The 21,980-nt window shown below is 33.7% G+C and overlaps 1 long non-coding RNA gene across 4 annotated transcripts; it reads left to right on the top strand.

Annotated features, from left to right (window-relative positions):
- The first annotated feature begins 10,907 nt into the window (after window positions 1–10,907).
- On the top strand, window positions 10,908–16,775 carry LOC147908025 (uncharacterized). 4 transcript variants are annotated; one of them, XR_015546754.1, is made up of 5 exons: window positions 10,908–11,087; window positions 14,616–14,705; window positions 15,283–15,824; window positions 15,943–16,073; window positions 16,207–16,775. It is a non-coding gene; the product is annotated as an uncharacterized LOC147908025 (long non-coding RNA). The 4 variants fall into 4 exon arrangements; XR_015546752.1 differs by having other exon boundaries at window positions 14,616–15,824; XR_015546753.1 differs by lacking the exon at window positions 10,908–11,087 and having other exon boundaries at window positions 13,596–14,705.
- The last annotated feature ends 5,205 nt before the right edge of the window (window positions 16,776–21,980 follow it).

The raw sequence follows: 21,980 nt of genomic DNA, 5'->3' as shown, positions 1-21,980 counted from the left end.
TACAGGCTCCTTCTGGGACCTTAAGGGTCGCAGACTCATCGATCCACAAAACAATGTATACGCGTCGGGCATTGTCAAATCGGTACCACAGCTCGCCATTAGCACGGTCAATCCCAGTACGAAATTCGCGAACATTTTATCTGAATTTCTGGAGGTCACCAGTTTAGAACAGGCAACTCCGAATTGCAGTAACGATGTTCGTCATCATATCATTACCACGGGCCCGCCGGTAGCCTAGCGCCCCAGGCGGTTAAGTCCGGTAAAATTAAAAGCAGCTAAGGCTGAATTTCAACGGCTAGTCGAAGTCGGTATATGCCGTCCGTCCAGTAGTCCATGGGCAAGTCTCATTCACATGGTACAGAAACGGATCATGAAGGATCTGCGGCGATTACCGCCGTCTTAATGCGATTACCGTGCCGGATAGATTTCCCGTACCACATTTGCACGATTGCTCCTCCAACCTGCGTGGGAAAGTCATTTTCTCTAAGCTAGATCTGCATCAGGCATACAACCAAATTCCAGTAGCGCCGGAAGATATTCTGAAAACGGTTGTCGTTACGCCCTTCGGGCCCTTCGAATATAAATTTACATACGGTCTTAGAAACGCGAATCAAACATTTTAGCGTCAAATCTTCCGTGTTCTAGGCGACCTGGAATTTGTGTTTGCATTCATCGACGATATTCTTATAGCGTCGACGTCTCTTGAAGAGCACGAAGCTCACTTACGCATAGTATTACAGCGATTAAAAAAGTTCTATTTACGACTCAATGTAGAGAAATGCGAGTTAGGCAAGCAAGAATTAGAATTCCTCAGCTTTATGAACAACGAAGGTTGTAAATCAACTCGATAAGATTCAGGCTATTCGCGAGTTTCCAAGGCCTAACACTATAGTTGAATTGCGTCGTTTTCTTGGGCTTGTCAACTTTTATCGTAAACTACTGCATAATGCAACTATCGTTCAGGCACCATTGAATGAGTATCTTCTCGACTCACGCAAAAATGACAAATGGCCAATCATGGACGCCGGCGGCTGAGGAAGCGTTTAATAAGTGCAAGGAGAGTCTGGCCAACGTGACTATACTCTCTCACCCCTCCGACGCAGCCGAGATGCGCCTCGTTTGTGACGCGTCAGATTTCGCCATCGGGGCCGTTCCTCGAACAACGTCTGGACGATGCATGGAAACCGCTCGCGTTCTTTTCGCGCAAATTAAGTTCGGCGCAACAGAACTACAGCGCGTACAATCGGGAACTTACGGCGATCGCCGAGGCAGGTAAATACTTTCGTTATTTCCTCGAAGGGCGAAATTTCAAGATTGCGATCGATCACAAGTCTCTCATCTACGCGTTCATGCAACGTTCCGAAAAGGCATCACCCCGGCAATAGAGACAACTGTCGTTCATCTCGCAATTCACCACACGTATCGAATACTTATCGAGCAATGATAACATCGTGGCGGATTTCCTTTCCTGCATCGAAGCCATCCGTTTACCTGCCGAGATTGAATTAAATGAGCTCGCACAGCAACAAGAACAAGAGGAAACTACGGTCCATCCGCGAATCTCCTGAATTTCCGCTTACTGAAGTGAATTCAATGGGGGCCGACGCATACTACACTTTATTGTGAAATGACCGGCGAGGCAATCCGCCCCTATATACCCTATATATCTTTACGAGATCGCGTCTTCCACATGTTCCATGACGCGGCTCATCCGGGTCCTAAAGTCACTGATCGGTTAATCCGTCAACGGTATGTGTGGCCTAACATGCACCGCGACATTGCGAAGTGGTGCAAAGATTGTCTAGATTGTCAACAGTCAAAAATAACCCGACACGTTCAACGAAATCCTGAAAAATTTATCGCGCCCGACGGGCGTTTCGAGCATGTTCACATAGATTTAATAGGTCCTTTGCCTGAGTCGGACAGGTACAAATGTGACGATTATTGATAGATTTTCGCGTTGGCCAGTAGCAATACCTCTCAAAGACACCGAAGCCATTACAGTGGCACACGCGTTTTATGACAACTGGATAGCAAATTTTGGAGCACCTAAAACGTTAACTACGGATCAAGGTAACCAGTTCGAACCACAACTTTTCACTGCACTTCTTCAGCTGATCGGCTGTCAACGGGTTCGTACCACGGCTTATCACCCCGCCTCGAACGGTATGATCGAGCGGTGGCATAGAAGCTTAAAGGCTGCAATAATGTGTCATACTAATGAAGGTTAGTCACGCGTACTTTCGATCATACTATTAGGTCTCGTACTCATGTCCGCCTTGACACCGGCGCATCGCCTGCGGAATTCGTTTACGGAACGACACTGCGCGACCCCGAAGAATTTGTGCTACCGGACGACCTCACTCCGAATCTTCAAATGCTCATCGATGAATTTCGCGAGCATATGGGCAAGGTTAAGCCAATCTCGGTAGAGCATAAGCATAAGAAACGCGCATTTGTATTCAAACATTTATACTCATGTTCTCATGTTTCTACGAGTGGACGGTATCAAGAGAGCGTTAGAGCGTCCCTACACTGATCCTCACAAAATCGTAAATCGTGTGTCGGATCGAGTATTCGACATCAATGTTAACGCGACATCAATGTTACACAGCGCAGTGTATCGGTCGAAAATTTAAAACCAGCGTATGGCATACGCGATGACCTATGTAACGCAATCACAGAGGCAGGGCAAGCAACCAGTTCGTTCAGCAACGAACAACCAGTTTTAAAAACGTATGCGCGTCCGAAGAAAAGAGTCATCTTCGCCCTACAATCATAAGTCCTCCCAGCGACAAATGTAATTAGCTTAAGAAAAACACCAAAGACAACATGCAATATGATATGTGTTATATGTAATATTTGGTATGATACTTCTCATATGTTGTAAATGATAGACCTAAGTACCGGCATTATAAATGTACCTGTCATAAAAGCAATATTTTACTAACTTAGTTAATAAGCACAGTGTTTAGTTTCATTGTCACTCGGGGTGGGGGGGGGGAGTATGTGGGGATATGTAGGGAACTGCGTTCTCAATACCTCACTAGCGCAGCGCGCGGAGAAAGTCTAGGGATTTAATAGATAGGAGTTGCCTACAAGCAGCGCCAGAGAAGAGATAGATACGTTATGGCGTTCGTCCTGTACGGAAGTATTCATCACGTGCTCCAGGAATAAAATTCATTGTTACTTGTTATAAGAAGAGTGGCCGATCTTTACGCCTTCCATCATGTTATACAATGAGCGTGGGCTCGTTTAGAGAATCCGACTCGTCCATCGAGTCGCTCATTCCCCACAATATGACACTGCGAGTGCTCTCTGACAGATTTTCTAAGAACTTATTAAGTTGCCCTCATACTAAGCATTTTTTAATAGAATTAATTGATTTAAATACAATTATTAAATAAATCCGTTGAAAAATAAGAGTATTGATTAAATGTACATAAAAATTAAGTTAATATATTTAAAAAATTCATATTAAAGTTTATTTGTCATTGCGCTACATGTAAAGCCTCGTCTACAATACTGCGCTACATGTAAAGCCTTTCTACAATAGTCGCACAGGTTATATCGCATATCGCGAGTAGTAGCATCGTAGGAAAATTTATCACATGCCGCCAGAATGTTACTAAATGAATGTCTATAATAGTCACAACGATTGTTTGCAATTTAACAACAAATTCTAAACGTCAATTTGCTGTGCTGTGATTGGCTGAGCTCATGTGACACGCCTGTCGCAGTCGCAGAAAGTTGAAGTTAATTCAATTCCGTACGACAAGAGCTTTTGCGACTACGACAATGATAATAGTCGCATGATTGGCCTAGTTTCCACCGAGGGTTTAATCCAGATCAAAATATAAGAGCCAACCAACTACAGTCAAGCATTCCCCTGTCATTCGATCAGAATGTAAGAATCAACCAACTACATCTCCTTTAACAGAGGAATACTTGACTATAGTTGGTTGATTCTTACATTCTGATCCTCGGTGGAAACTAGGCCAATCATGCGACTATATATGATATTTCATACGACATGCAACACAAATTGTACGACTATTGTAGACAAGGTTTTATAAAGGAGAAAAAAAACAAGCGGCACCATTTGTACGGTTCCTAGTTATCTAGTTAAATGTTCCAAAACTTCTCCGAAGAAAATTTTACTTGAAAGATATAGTACACGTAACGTATACTATAGCATATAGAGTAAAATCTTCCTCGGAGAGAAAGTTGTGAAACGTAGCCTTAGTTTCTGTATCGCGCGTACCGCGCTACATGTAATCGCACCCTTACTCGTTAATTTATGATGAAGGTGTTCTTCATCACTTTGAAGTGATATTTCCAAAAATACTATTATTTACTTTAAATCGAATTGGAAGCATTTCTACAACTTCTAAATAATTAATTTCTGTAAGCTGCAAACGAAAAATGTCAACGTTTGAGAAATTAAAAATGGCACGCCACTAAGCGCACCCATCAAGTCGCGTTTCATTGAGCGTGCAAAGAACTTGCACTGTCCATAAACTCGGACAGTGTCATCTCAACTCAACGAGTTTCTAGTGCACACTCAATCCCAATGAAAAACATTATTAATTACAGCACTACTAACCTTGTAACTAAAAATAATATTTTCGACACATACCGGAACGCAACCTTTTTGACACCGAAAATGAGCGTCGAGCGTCGGCATGAAAAGGTACTTTTAGACTGGGTTTTCACTTGAAAGTAAATGTTGTTCATAATATCGCTCATCGTTCATATTCAACGACAAACAAGTCACGTGATTTCATATATCACTAATCTCGAATGTCGCTCATATAAATGAGTCAGCAGCGATAAATTTTTAGCTGTAATTATATTAATTGTATCGGGTAAAGTACTATAAAGTCTAAAATATCATATCAAAAACGGTACTGCCTGTCAAGTTGATTGTAACAAAAATAATACGAAAATAAACGACAAAATAAATTAATAGCATCTGTATATATTAATGAATGTACAAATTTAAAAAGAAAATATAAAAGAGATTTTGGGTTGATTCTTTATTTTAAAAACGTAAATATGGATTAAAAAAAATTATTATTAATCCTTAGTACGTTAGTTTTTGGCACTCTTAATACACACGTTCGGTCATTCGTGTCCTGGCTTAATTTTCATCATTTTACAAGTATACATAAATTATTAAATAATTTTTACATATATTTTGACATCTTTAAAATGTATTTGTGCTATATATTCGTAACAAATTACATTTACATTTTAAACAATGCATTTTATTATTGTTATTGCGTTAAAAAACTTATAATTTATTAGGAAAATATTCTTTATAACATTACAGACAACATATATGTATAATATTACTGACAACATTTAGCACAAGGGTACCAAAAATCGCATGTTTATTAAGGGCTAATATGTTGTTTTAAAATTAAATTTTTTTTTAATAATTCGCGAAATATTTCCATAATACAACCGAGAATTGAAATTAAAAAAAAATTTTTTTAGTTACAAAAATGTATACTGAACATATGTGTACGTTGGATCATTCGTGACTCAGAGATGAACTTCGGAGTTATGCACTTAAGGGGATGCTGGAGTGTCCTGTTTTATCATTAAATTTTAAAAGCACCTTTCTCATAACTGTGTTTATGGACTGAAAAATCCTTCTCTACAATTAAAGTATCGACAACAACGCAAAGCGCCAGCTACATTTGAATACGAAAAACGAAAAAAAATTAAAGACTTACAGTTTTGTTATCGGCTTCTGTAGTCAACACATCACAATATGTGTTGCATATAAGAGTTTCAGATCTTGCACGTTCATGAAAAGTAGCTAGCGTATTGTAGAAAACCTAAACGAACAATCCCATGCTTTTAGAAACGCGGTAGGAGTTTTAGTTTAAGAGAAAGGTGCATCCAAAAATTTCGTTTGTATATTACGAGTGAAATTGACGTGAAGCCATGAAACTGAGCAGTATTTTAGTTCCGCGATATTCCGACAGCGGCGCTGTCATGAAAAGTGCGTCGCTGAACCATAGAAATGATCTGAATTATTGACCTACTCAGGCCCATATCAATCAAAACGTGCCCTGGTCAAAGTTTTTTCTTTTGAGAGGAAAAATAATAAATAAATATGATATTAGTTATTTCAATTTTGTTGAAATAATTTCTTCCTAAACAAGAAACATACCATATTATTTACATATGAATACAAATGAAGATAATTATTTTAATTATACTGTTCTGTCTTTTACATACATTTTATTTAGTAAATTATTGATGCATATATATAAAATAACATATACATATATATATATATATATATATATGTATGTATATGTATGTATGTGTATATATGTATATATATATATATATATATATATATATGCATATATAATAGCATACATACATACGCGTGTGCGTATGTATGCGTGTGCGCGCGCGCGCGTGTGTGTGCGTGTACATATAATATATACAACACATGTTTAAACTTTATTTACTGAATTATTTACACATGCATATCAAGGTTCGGAACGTGATGTGTTTCGGTTGAGCTTTCTTTCTGCTCGGATGTCGGAACGACAAGCGGCAATCTCGTAACAGACGTAGCATATAAATGAAATTTTCGAATACACTTTGTTCTTATACTAAAGCTCGTAACTCGTTTCTGCAAGCATAGTATTGTTCTTTGAGGTTTTCTGTAAATCGCCAGCTACTTATGCAAGGTCTGAAATTATTGTATACAGCACATTTTTGACTCGGATGTCGAGTCTTAGTAAGAAGCGCCATTCCTCCTATCGGTCGCGCGCAAACGAAGTAGTATTGCTATTGAACTATAGAAATGGATTGAACCATTGTAAATAAACCAGCAATATATTATCAGCCAGAAACGCCATAATATTATATATTTTTGTATATATAGAAATAAGATCAGGATCGTGTTTTAGAGAAGGAATCTGCGTCCTTGCTGCCATCGCCGGATGATGCCAAGAATCGATTGGAAAGAAATCACATTCTGAATTGCAAACGAATTATTGAACAGAAGTACGGACAGAGTGAGAAGAGAAAAAACCAAAAAAGGATAGAAACTCCGATTGTAATCGGTGAGGGACTTCGATGCCGAGCTGGGCTCGTCGAACGAAACAACAAGCGAAGTTCTATCCTTCAGAGTCCTCTCTCTCCTCTTTCTCTCTCTCTCTCTCTATCTCTCTCTCATCTCCTATCCTCTCCTTCTGCCTCTCCTCTCCTCTCCTGCCTCTTACTATCCTTCCTCTCCTCTCCTATCTTCTCCTCTCTACCCCCCCCCATCTCTCTACAGGGTTTAGCTTGTTTCTAGCGACCGAAAATGCTTCTGGAAAATTTCGGTCGCTCAATGGGTATATTAAGAGGAGAAGGAAACATTTGATAAACCTAAGTTTTTAATAAATTATGTCATCCTATATCCTCCCAATTTATGTATAATAGCAAAAATAATTCAAAACACGAATTTACGGGAATATTTCTATGATTTTCCATGAGCATTATATACCAAGGTTCATAGAAAAGATTTGCAAGGGACCTGGCGTGGTCTCACGCGGTAAAGATACGAGATCTGAATGTTAGAGATCTCATGATCAATTCCTTGTTCTTGTTTCATATTTTTTTTTTTTTAAATAAGTGATTGAAGACATGTAACAAAACATATATACAGGCTAAATATCTTTTTATTTAATTATTGATTATATGTGGATTTCCTAACCGTTTTAATTTACCTTAGAAAAAATCCCAAAAAAAAAAATTATGTTTCTGTATAATGTAAGTCGATCAGTACTTTCTGTGAAATGTGTTTTTTTATAATTATCATCCGAAAGAAAATTCTGATAATCAATCAAATCGCAAAGTGCGATTATATAATTATAAGGATGATTAATATAATTATAAGGATATGTCAATATAATTTTATAATTAACAAATCAAAAAGCCTTATATATGTGCCTTTATATGCAACATACAAATAATTTTTTATTTATCTATTAAAGTGATTCGGTATTCTTCCTATAGTTATTGGAATACATTAAATTTTGGGTCGACTTTTGAGGCACTTTTGGGTCGCCTTCTTTCCCCTCGCCGCCGCCGCTCAATGCTCGACGGCTGAGCTGCACCGGATCACGCGCGGATGTGTATTTTAGGAGCGTTGCACTAAGAAATATGCTCCGTATCTTCTAGCAAATTATCAATCCTTTACTTTCCTTAGTCTTCTGTGATGTCTTCTTTATTCAACATGCCTTCTTTATTCACATGTTGAATAAAGAAGACATCACGGAGTTATTGAAGTTGAATCATTCCAGTTTAAAATTACGCATCTCGTTCTGTATCGACTCTTATTAGTCTTAAATTGATATTATCAGTATTCTATATTAAAAGATATTACATTTTGTGGCACATAAGCGTGGTCAGTAGCTCTTTGAAAGAAAACCGAATGTATCAATGTAATGTATAAAAATAATAAAGTAAATATTTTAAAAGTACATAATATTTAATAAAATGTATATACTTATTAATATTAAGAAAATAACAATTATGTAAGAAGGAAAATATTTTTATAATAATTTTCATGCTAAAATGTTGTCATGATAATTTTCATGTTGGAAGGTATGATGGCAGCATGTTTCTTATACTGTGACACTCCTGAGATGCATGTCCGCACGCGATCCAGCGGTTCAGCCGTCGACTGTTGAGCGGTTGTAAAGGAAAAATAGGCACCTCAGAAATTGGCTCGAAATGTGTAACTAGTTCTGAGCACACTAAAGTACACATATAATTTCTATAATTTTATAAAAATATATTTGGAGTAATATGTTGTCATTAATAACGTTATTTATTTAAAAAAAAAATTAAGAAAAAAAGGAAAAAGCAGGATTGAACATAGGATCCTCAACATTCTGATCTTGCACCTATCGCCCGAGACCACGCTGAGTTTTTACAAACCGCCTCTATGAACGTGGTACATAAAATACACGGAAAATCGTAAACTATATCTCGTTAACTATCACGTTTTGAAAATATATTAATGAGAAAGGTATATGATTAACTCTTTCACTAATATCATGTGAGACTCGTGGTAAAGAAATCGAGCCAAACATAAACAATATGTTCCAGGCTATTAATTATGGCACGCGCCATCGTAACTTAAATCGTAGGGCAAAGGATTAATATAATTTAATAAAAATTAAGTATTGTCTAGAATGTCTCTTTCCTCCTTATGATACACGCCAAGCGGTCGAGATCGTCGAGAAAATATTTTCGGTCGCTAGAAACAAGCGACCACAGAGAGAAGGACAGAGACAGATGACTCATTGTTTTGCTAGCGGGCCCAGTTCGGCGTGTCCGCGCGGAGACTCACCGATTACAATCGGAGCTTCTATCCGTTTGTTTTTTCTCTGTCTCGCTCTATCGAAATAACAAAAATTGAAAGAATTTTAAATCACGAACACGGTTGCCAGTTCTCCGTTTTTTTTTTTGACAGACTTCGGTTTCTTGGACTAATATTCAATACTCCAGATGTGAAAATCTCCAATTTTTGTCGAATTAAAATTCTTTCATTTTCTTTTTATTAAATTATATTAATCATGTATCTTTCTCATTAACGTAGCAAAAATGCAAATGCAAAAATGATTTCAAAACGTAAACATTGATGAGATATACAATAGTTTACGACTTTCCATACACTATATGTATCGCGTTCGTCGAGGTGATCTGCAAGAACGCGTGGTCTCGGGCGTTGGGTGCAAGATCAGAATATTGGAGATCTTATGTTCGATTCTGCTTTTTCCTTTTTAATTTTTATTAATAAATAACATTTTATTTATTAAATTTTATTAATAACATATTACTCCAAATATACTTTTTATAAAATTTCAAAAATTATATACGTATACTTCAATGTGCTCGAAATTAGTTGCGCATTTCGAGCCGATTTCTGAAATGCTGCCTACTTTTCCTTCACAATCGCTCGACGCTTGACGGCCGAACCGCTCACGCGTGGACGTGTATCTCAAAAGCAAAAGTGTCATAGTATAAGAAACATGCTGCGACCATACCTTCCAGCAAATTGTCATGAAATATTTTCTTCCTACATAATATTGTATTTTCTTAATAATGGTGATTGAACATCATATTAATAACTTAATGCATTTTACTAAATGTAATGTACTTTTAAAATATTACTTTATTATTTTTATGATACATTCAGTTTCAAAGAGTTACTGATCACGTTTTTATGCCACAGAATGTAATATAAAATTTTACTTTACCGCATCATACATCTGGTCATCTATTTGTATTTTTTTTAGTGGAATAAACCTGGAGAATACATTTAAATGACGTATCAATAATAGAACTTCAAAGATAATAGAGAGTCTTTTACAATAACGTGAATTTAGATACGGTGAACGCCTTTTCTTAATTAGTCGCTAAGGAAAAGATAATGTGATCATGATATCGATTATGTATCTGTCTCTTGATAATATAACAATTTTTTGTATGTATGTGTATTATATATATATATATATATATATATATATATATATATATATGCATACATATATCATTTTGCGTGACGCTGTATGTGTAGAAAACAACGGCATTATACGAGTCAATCAGCTGTAACCAGTATGACCCGCGTTCACAGTATCATTGCCGCAACAGTACTATCAATGTAGTGTAGTGTAGTAGTGTTCTACACACACCATATATATATATATATGTGTGTGTGTGTGTGTGTGTGTGTGTGTGTGTGTGTGTGTGTGTGTGTATATGTATATATGTGTGTATATGTATATATATATATATATATATATATATATATATATATATAGTGTTTTTTGTTCACAAAATAGAAAAATAGTAGCAGAATATTGTCTGCCGGTTATGGGTGCTTTATAACAAGCGACTCAGTACAATATCTCATCCTTGTATTATCGTAATATACAAGATTGTAATAATGCATCGTGTCACACTGTGTCTTTTGTTGGAAAGCACTCTAGAAGACCAAAATTGGTTATTGTGATGTGTGTTTTTTGTTGGCACCCTATAAAGCCAGAATGAGAAAGGTTAGCATCTTTATGTTATTCGTAAAAATATCACTTTTATTTATCATACAAGTGATATGATTAAATTTATTGTTATAACAATAAATTGCGCTTTGCCTAATTATGATCCAATGTTCATCGTGGGCTGACTATTTTTAATTTACTGCCAGAGGCGTTAATCGTGAGCTGGCTAGCTATAATAAAATGTCACAGCCATAAATCATATTTTGGCTAGTTATAGACAAATATCAGAGGCGTTCATCGTGGGCTGACTATTTTTAATTTACTGCCAGAGGCGTTAATCGTGAGCTGGCTAGCTATAATAAAATGTCACAGATATTTTGGCTAGTTATAGACAAATGTCAGAGGCGTTCATCGTGGGTTGACTATTTTTAATTTACTGCCAGAGGCATTAATTGTGAGCTGGCTAGTTATAACAAAATGCCACAGCCGTAAATCGTGCTTTGGCTAGTTACAAATAAATGTCAAAGGCGTTTATATATATACTGACTATTTTTAATTTATTGGCAGAAGCATTTCGATTATTAAATTTGGTGAAATACAATTACGGAACCAATTTATAGAATTTTGCGTCTGCAATTAAAGAAATGCAAATAGATGCATTGTCATGATGGAATCAAAGCTAATTGCTTGACATAACCGAAACAAAGAAACTAATGAAGAAAAAAAACTGAATATCAGTAAATAGTTTCTTTGAAACCTTACAACTTTTGTCTGAAACGTTTTTTCTAAAAACGTTATGTAATAGCCTTAGCACAAGGATTGTCGTAATTGAATCGTAGAACGTGAATCATAGGGCAACGCATTATATTTTGGCGCTATGCATGCCGATACACGTTCACATTCCTTTACGATAGTCATCTTTATATTCAGCTCCTAAATCCGGAGTCTTTTTGGACACCCTATATAATATATATGTTATACATATATGTATGTATATATATATATATATATATATGTATATATATATATACAACATACATTACACAGTCAATAGTCACATGCATAATTTTTGTACGATGCTGTACGTTTATGAAATGTATGTAAGTATATCATATTCAAAGTGTTTTAGCAAATATATACACTTACAGGTCAATGTACGTTGACTAACAGCAAGTTACAATAAGTATATTTTTACTAAATGAACACTCTGACTGTGATTTAGATATATTTTCGGATGCAACCATGTATTTGAAATACATGTATACACGTGTAATGTAATAGCACTTTTTCCTTTATTCCCAATGTCATTTTAACTTAGGATGTATCATGTCAGTACGTAAATACATTGCACATACATATGTAACTATTCCATCTCCCTTTTACAATTATAAGCCATAAATCAGCCATAAATAAGAAGTCAAACGCTAAAAATTGGCTGTGATTGATCAATTTTTAGCTTCTGACTTCTGATTTGTAACTAATGTGTTATTGTAGAAGGCCCATAATAAAAAGAGATAGAAGTTACTCATACTTAGCTTTTCATGCAGATATAATATAGACACAGTCTATTAGTGAATATTAGAATTATATTTTATGTGCATCATGATGTGTACACACATTATAAAATATATTTCTAATTCATATTCACATATGTGTGTAGCTACTTCATCTCTTTTTGTTACGTATAACAAAAAGGTGTACTGATGTCTTCTTTTTTCTACGTTTAATAAAAAGAGATATATTTTTTTAGGATCAAATATTAGTGATATATACTTTTATATTTCAATATCAGAATATACAACGAACATCAGACGTAACATCTTAAAAAAAATAATCAAATTACGAATCCTCTGATAAATCCTCATTTTATGTGTGTGTATGTATATATATTATATATATATATATATATATATATACATGCATTATATATATATATTTTATATATGTATACAATTTTAATATTTCACATTTAAACACAGAGAATGCATAAACAGCTTAGCATTGATAATTTCTATCTGCAAGGTATGTATATTCACACATTATAGTACATATATGCAATATTGTACAATATTGCCTATGTGTGTATTATATTTAAGTACATCACTAATATTTTAACATGATTAACTTCTACATATTTTTATTAAACATAGCAAAAAATGGTATAGCTATGTATATTATATGTGTAATATATCTATATGTAATATAGCTAATACATATCACATCCTGACCTAAAATGACATTGTACGACAGGAAAAATGCTATTATATAGGCCCATGTGTCAATGTACACTGTCAATACTGAAAATCTATAGTTACGTATTTTCAGTACTCGCAGTGAATATCGAAATACAGTTGTAGTCAATCACTTTTTCCTATGATTTTTCCTATTAGAGTTTAGTCAAGATGTAACATATATTACTGTCAATATATGGACACGTGTTTCATATATATATATATATATATATATATATATATATATATATATATATATATATAAATGAATACGACATTGCACATACATAATGTAACTCTTTTTACTCTGTCTAATAAAAGAGATAGATACTTATAGTACTTATACATTACTAATATGTCGACTATATATCTAATATAGAAAATTGTATGTACATTATACTATGATAATTCTAACATTGTTGTAACATATAACAAAACATTATTAGTGAATATAAATTATAATTATATTTTATATGTATTATAATGTACATATACACAATAATGTACAAAATATAATTTTAATATTGCATATATCATTAATTCATTAACATGTTTATGTCTTCACTAATATGTCAATAATATTTTTTGTGTTATTGTGTATATACACATATATTATAATACACATAAAATGTAATTGTAATTCGTATTCATGAATGTCTTTTTATATACAACATTAGAATTACATTTTATATATCATTATACATATTATAATATAAAATTTTAATATTGCAAAAATGGACATAGAGAATATCTGCATGAATATCTATATATATATATATTATGATATTCATTTATGATAATATATTATCGTAACCTAAAATGGCATTGGATGTAAGAAAAAAGTGCTATTACGGTTTCGTATCGATATATCTAATTTAATTAAAAATCTGTATTTTATATATATTACAGACTTTTAGTACTGATGATATATATTAGAACACGGCCTACATTGCATGTGTATATAATACAACTAAATATGTATATAATGCAACTAAATTTCTAAGGTCCGATTCTACAAATATAAGATTAACTTCAATTATGTTTATTTTTTTTTCAATTCTAAAATTGGAAAATTTTCCAAAATAAATCTTACATTGTGGGACCGATCCTAATACACGTCCCTGTTAAGATGGTAATGTAGGAAACGGAATAAAAATATCGATAATTAATCGATCGAATTTCCTGCATGATCATATTAACTTCAGAGGGCGTAAGCAGATACATTGGAAATGAAAACCTGTAATATCGACCTTGATCAAGTTCGGCCTTCGCTCCAGCATCCCCTTAAATGATACGCACAAATTAAGGGTGATAACGCACAAAACTTGTTTTCTAGATGCCAAATTTTTTTTAGGAATAGAAAAGAAAGCGGTGTTTGACCAGGTGCTCTTAATATTAAAAAAAAATGGACAGGACATGAATAACCCAGAGGTATGTATTAAAGGTATGTGTTAAAAAATTATCAATAAATAACCGATTATATACCTCTATACACTCATATGAATCAAAATGCTCTTTTTGTCTATGATTATTTCACAAGTATGTCTATAACAGCCACTTGAAAATTTCATGAAATTATCGCAAATTATAACAAATAATACAATAATTAAATAATAATAATAAATAATAATGATAATTTAATAATACAATAATTAAATTGGTACAATGTATTGAGCGATCATAAAGAAAAGTCTGTATAAATAAAATAGATGGGAAATAAAAATAAAAATAATCAGAGTTAAATGAGATTAAATCGCACGCGATAAATTTTTTATTGAAGAAATTTGTATTTATTTATTTATTGTGATAATTATTTAGAATACGGACATCACAAAATTTGATAAAAATATACCCATTCGACACGTTTTCACTTAAAATGAATGAATCTGGCAGAAAAACATAGTATGCTTAATTCATGAAGCAAATTATTAAATGTAGAGTTGGGCTACATTCGAAAACATTATCCGAGTGTTTCCATGTATCATTTTATCCTTGTGTTTAACACTTCTTCTTCTTCTTAGATGGCCAGACAACCTAAAGGTTGGTACTATGCCATTGAGGTCCGCGGTAAATAAGGTTTATTGCGATTAGGTTTAAAGAAAGCATCAGCTAAAAATCGATATGGCTGCTTTCTCCCCAGAATCCGGACGCTTGCTGCCAACCAGCGGTGAATAGCGCGTCATGAGAGAGGGAGAAGAGCAAGAAAGATCAAAAGAAAAGGTCGTTGGCCTTGATAAAGGCCAAAAATAGGCGATACAGCTTGGCGGGGGGGGGGGGGGGAATGCAGAGCAGGAAGAGGTCTTGAGGGGAGTTTGAAAATTCTTTTGCAATATAGTTTCAGATTGAAGCAGAATTTGTAGTGAACTTTTCACAATGAAAGTTCACAATGACTTTTCAAATTTATATGATTGATCGTTTGACGAGGTTCCCTGCAGGGGCAATCCAGCGAGGCTACTATGTTTACTCTATGCAAACTCTCATTAATATAATAATTAATATAATAATATTAACATATTAGTTGGAACTCAGACGATTGATAAGGACGATCTCTTCCCTCGTTAAGGTAATTTTATGAAACTATGTCTTCGTGGAACATGTGTAGAAATGTTCGAAGTATTGTGTACCCTTAGTGATAGAGATTTCTCTCATGTATTCTACGCTTCACTTATTTGTCTGAATAGATGATACTACTAAAAGATCCTCATAAGGGACTTAAAGGAAAATTGGGCTTACATCCAATGCGATCAACTTTGCGGCTTGATCAGCTGATTCGTTACCAGATATACCTGACTGTGCGGGAACCCAGAAAAGTGTAATTTCTCTACTCTTTTTTTAAAATATCCAGATAGACTTATTTAATATAGGGTGCGTCAGGTATTTGAGGACACTCACATATGTGCTTGTCACTTCACAGCAATATATTTTTCTTTCTTTTTTCCTTTCAGATCATAAATGGATGGCAATAAGCTAACTCATGAAATGAAAAGACACGCTGTTATCGTCGCTATACACGCGAATCATAACGATCTTGAAATCTCCGAATTTTTGAATCTCGCCCGATCGTTTGTTCGCAAAGTTCGTCGAGAGTTAGAAGTATCTAATGGCAATGTTCAAAGTGTTGCCAAACGCAAAACACATAAAGCACGTTCAGACACAGTTAGAACATCACAGTTTGTGCAGCAAGTCCAGAGCATTATTGCCCCCCAAATCACATAACCCCAAACATGTGGCCACCTAGCTCCCCTGATCTTAATCCTTTAGATTACTATGTATGGGGCGTTGTAGAACGGGAGATCAATAAACATCCCCATAACACGCTTGATTCAGAGCAGCTATTGCCAGAATAATGACACATATGGACAAGGCTCCTTTGATTCGAGCATGCAAACGTTTTCGGCAGAGAATTGAAGTTGTTATTGCTGCTGAAGGTGATTTTATCGAATAATTGTATTGCCTACGAGTTACTTACTTTGCTGTAAAAAAGTCAATAAAATACAATAAGTTTTCTAAGAAATATACGCATTTTAGTTTTATAGTTAATATGTTCTCAAATACCTGACGCACCCTGTATAATATTGGGTCATCTAAAAAGTATCCGCGGTTTTTTGTCACTAGATGTGTTGACTATCAACACCATCTTTAGATGACCCAATATATTATATAACAATGTGATAGAAAAGGCATACACCACAAGATGTTAGTAGCGAAATATTTATATTTTAATAGATATACCATAGAATAAAAATAATACAATAAAATAGATGTTTCAGCCTTATATCAGGCCATCTTCAATATTACAAAATTAATATGTGTTATAACTTTCATACTTGTTAAGAACTCTAATTTCGAATAAATTTTATTCACGTTATAATAATGAGATAAAACATTTTTCGCGCTCAATTACAATTATATTTTCGAAGAGCTTGATGCTCAGGTTATTGTTATAAAAAATTTTTGTATACATCATAAAAACAAACGTGGTTATAAATTTAAAACGTATAAAAAGAAGAGCATAAGAAATCACAGCACAACTTATAGTTTGTGATATTTAATTATTATTACATTAATTAAAATATTAAACGTTTCGGCCACAATCTGGCCATCTTCAGTAAATTCATAATATTCTTAAAACGCAGAGTTACATCTAGTTGACATTAAATTCAACCATCGTATGTTGTAATTATATAAACGTGTTCATTTCTATGTGAAAATGCTTCGTACAATAATGTTACAACGCCAATTTTCATATCACGAAAAGTGTAGAACGAGAATTTCCAGATTCTAATTTAAAACAAATTTGTATATCATTAATATCTTCTAATCGGAATATAAAAGAATAGAATCGTTACCTGTTTTACAGCAAAAAAATAACGATGAATCTCAAGTACATCCTTTGCACAGATAAAAATTTGTCATGACATTGTGTGTTATTATTAGTCGTATTATATATTTTACCACTATTTATATATATGAGTCAACAGGAAGACTTTGGAAAGTTCTAGAATTATTTATTAAATGAGAGAGATCTTTCTTAAGAAGAGGAAGATAAACATTAGGCAAACCTTCCGTGTCACTTTGCTTATTGATACCACTTGTTTGGCCTTTTATATGTATCATTTCAGAAATTCTTCTTTTCATTAATGAATGTTCTGTATCTAAAATTCTTATGTTATCCCAATCCAATTCATGCATCTCAAACGAAGACGTGAAACCATTGATATCTCGGAAGTGGGTTTTTTTATGTCAGCCTTATGTTCTTTTATTCGCGTTTTCAAACCTTTTAGTTTGGCCAACATAAGACGATTCACAATATAAACAATTAATTTTGTAGATTACTTTTTTTTTCAAATTCAAATTGTTTATTCAAAGTAGTCCCCGTCGAACTCAATACAACGTTTGGCACGATCTAAAAGCATTTCAAATGAGTGTTTTATGTCGTTCAAAGGCACGTCCTTCAGAATAGTGGTACAAGCCCTTTGGATGTCTTCTACGTCCACATACCTTTCCTTTCATGGACAAATGCATTTTGCCGAATAGGTAGAAGTCACAAGGTGCCATATCAGGCGAATACGGGGAATGGTTGATTGTTAAAATGTGATTTTTAGTCAAAAAATCAGTGACAAGTGTCGAACGGTGAGATGGCGCATTATCGTGTAACAAGCGCCAACTTCCTCCTTCGCGATATTCTGGCCGAATACGACGAATGCGGTGCACCAAACGCTTCAAAACGCTTACATAGAATACAGCATTAACTGTTTGGCCTGCTGGAACGAATTCTTTGTGCACAATACCCTTGGAATCATAAAAACTTCGATGGAATTTTCGTTAATTGTCGATTTTGGGCGACCTGTATGTGCGTCGTCATTTATGTCCTCACGACCGTTCTTGAATCGCGTATACCACTCATAAATACTGGCACGGGCTACACAATTATCACCATAAACTTGTTTCATCAAATTATGGGTTTCGGTAAATGTTTTACCAAGTTTAAAACAAAACTTAATATTGGCTCTTTGTTCGAAGTTCATTCTCGTACCGATGTATACAACATACTGACACTTGAGACGCCATAACTTCGTTTCCACTGAACCAAATGTCATGAAATTTTTACTGGAAGTCAGCTAGGGATGTACCTTTCAAACGCGCAATCGAACACGGATGGCGCCACCCGACCTATCCCTATTGAAAAAGTTGGGAAAATTTTGGGACGCACCTTGTATATATAAATAGTGGTAAAATATATGATATGACTAATAATAACACACAATGTCACGACAAATTTCTATCTGTGCAAAGGATATACTTGAGATTCATCATTAGTTTTTTGCTATAAAACAAGTAACGATTCTATTCTTTTATATTCCGATTAGAAGATATTAATGATATACAAATTTATTTTAAATTAGAATCTGGAAATTCTCGTTCTACACTTTTCATGATATGAAAATTGGCGTTGTAACATTATTGTACGAAGCATCTTCACATAGAAATGAAACGTTTATATATAATAATTACAACATACGACGGTTGAATTTAATGCAACTAAATGTAACTCTGCGTTTTAAAAATATTATAAATTTACTGAAGATAGTCAGATTGTGGCCGAAACGTTTAATGTTTTAATTAATGTAATAATAATTAAATATCACAAACTATAACTTGTGCTGTGGTTTCTTATGCTCTTCTTTTTATACGTTTAAAATTTTTTTAGTCCATAAAATTGTGAGAGATATTTTGTTTTCGACTCTTGAGCAGTATAGCAGTAACTATATCTTCAATATAGTTTTTTAAGTCTTGGATTCTATAACTCAATTTATTATTAACACAGAATGTGGAAATTATGTGTTTCAATAAGTTCGACTAACTGTTGTGAAAAAAAACGACAATTGGCATCTGCAGTATTTGACATGATTTTATGGACTAAAAAAATTTTTTTATAACAATAATCTAAGCGTCAAACTCTTCGAAAATATAATCGTAATTGAGCGTAAAAAATGTTTTATCTCATTATAACGTGATTAAAATTTATTCGAAATTTGGTGTTCTTCAACATGTATGAAAGTTATAACACATATTAATTTTGTAATACTGAATATGACTTGATATAAGGCCGAAACGTATTTTATTGTTTTTATTCTATGGTAATCTATTAAAATATAAATATTTCACTACTAACATCTTGAGCTCGTGATGTATGCCTTTTCAATCACATTGTTTTAAGTTTAACCACATTTTGATTTCTATTGTATATATTATATAGTTACTGTACTATATTATATAGTTACTTTGAAGAATTTTGAAGTACTTCAAGCGCACTCTCTGTGAATCAAAGAAAATAACGCTTCTGGGAAGATCAAGATCGTCGATAATCTGAGCGTTGATATAGCCTGGTAAATAACCCACAATTCAGGCGAGAAGATAGAAGTTCCAGAAGGTAGTCTATGTTTAATATTACCCTCCATTTTAGGTGAAAAGATTGCAGCTCCAATGGCACCCTTCGAGTCCTTTGATCCATCAGAAAGCTGTAGCGTTTTGTCTAAATGTGAAAGATTTGTGGTAAAAATCTGCCAATATCATGCTAGAGTTATCATTTTTATCAATCATGCATGACCTTGATATATTTGATCTTTAAAGACCGTATGATTGTTAATATGCTGGTGGATATGTGGATTTGTGGATGATATGCTTTTCATGCTGACTAGTAACGTAATATTTGAAAAGTCTAGAATCCTTTATGGCTTCAACTTGACGGTTCTTTCTAATGACAGTAATTTCCATTTCTTCTAAAGAGCTATAGGCGAACTGAACTTGTTTGCCATAGCTTTATATATAAACTTGGAAGCAATGAGGTTGAATCTAATGTTTAAATTCCTTGGCTTCAACGAGCATGACATTTATTGGGGTTGAAATGTGATAGCCCATAGCCTTCCTGATTACCTTGTATTGTAATCGCTGTAGCTTGATGAAATCGAGAGCTGCAGGTTTCTAAAAAAATTGGCATATTCCTGCACTACGAAACGTGGCTCTGTAGACGGTGAGAAGAAGCTCAGAATGCGAACCCCATGACACTTGATAGAGTTGAAGCAATGGTAGAAATTTTTTTTTCTTTGTTGATAAGATATCTCAAATATAGCTTACCGTCAAGCCTATAGTCTAAGATAACACTCAAGAAATGGTGTGAGTGTACTCTAAGAATTAATGCTGAGGCTCTTTGGGGTCTTTATTGCATTAATTTTTTACAATTTACCATTCCCCGTAGCTTGTCAATTCTTCAAATATTTAAATCATATTACCAGTTTTCATTTTTCTAAACAAATGTTTAGAATCAATAAAAAAACAAATTGATTACGACAGAAAAAATTAAAATTATCAAATTCAAATATTAGACCAATTTCTTATGATGTTCCTAAAGACATTAATAATTATCCTTCAAGTATTCAACTCGTTGTTGATAAATACTCGTACAATACCCAATCCAATTTTGAGAGAATTAAGTAAAAAGGAAAAAGGGCTACGAGCCTAAAACATAAATTGACAAACTGTATAAATAGTTAAAAAAAATTGAAATAAAACTATGTCATAAAATTAAAAACATAAAATATAATATAATTTGACAATCAGAAGGTGAACAAAACAAACGTTTCGATCCTTGGATCATTTTCAATGTGACAAATAAATTAATGTGACAAATAAATTAACAATGGTAATTAACAATAGAGTTATAACGTATAATAGATAAACATAAGAAATTAAGTAAATTCGCATTCGGACGCAAAATTAACTATAAAATTCGCTCCAAATTGAGAGGAAATCAAACAAACGATTATAGTTGACAAAAATGTGCTCCTCCGAACCGTGTATGTGTATAAGGACGAACATGTTTCTGTTAGCAAGTATAAATTGTAATAATAAATTAACGATAGAAGTAAATAAAAATAATAAGAAAAGTACAAATCGAGTCGCAAACAATAAAAAGAAAGGTACAAAACAAGTCGTAAATAATAAGTCAAAATTAAAAGAAAGAGGCAAAAATTATTTTTGATATTATAAGACAAGCACATAAGAAATAAAGAGTAAATTGCCGACATTCATTATATGTGTATGATGAGTTTAGAACAAATAAATTTATAATAAATACCTTATGTATGTGTCGAAATGATGTATTATCAATTAGGCAATGCAATTAGAATCGAAATTGATCGTCTCTGTAAGACGCTAA

The sequence above is a fragment of the Acromyrmex echinatior genome, chromosome 11, assembly GCF_024713525.1.
Source record: "Acromyrmex echinatior isolate Ae372 chromosome 11, ASM2471352v2, whole genome shotgun sequence".
Taxonomy (NCBI): domain Eukaryota; kingdom Metazoa; phylum Arthropoda; class Insecta; order Hymenoptera; family Formicidae; genus Acromyrmex; species Acromyrmex echinatior.
Note: the sequence above shows the minus strand (reverse complement) of the source record. Positions and strands in the feature narration are given on the sequence as shown.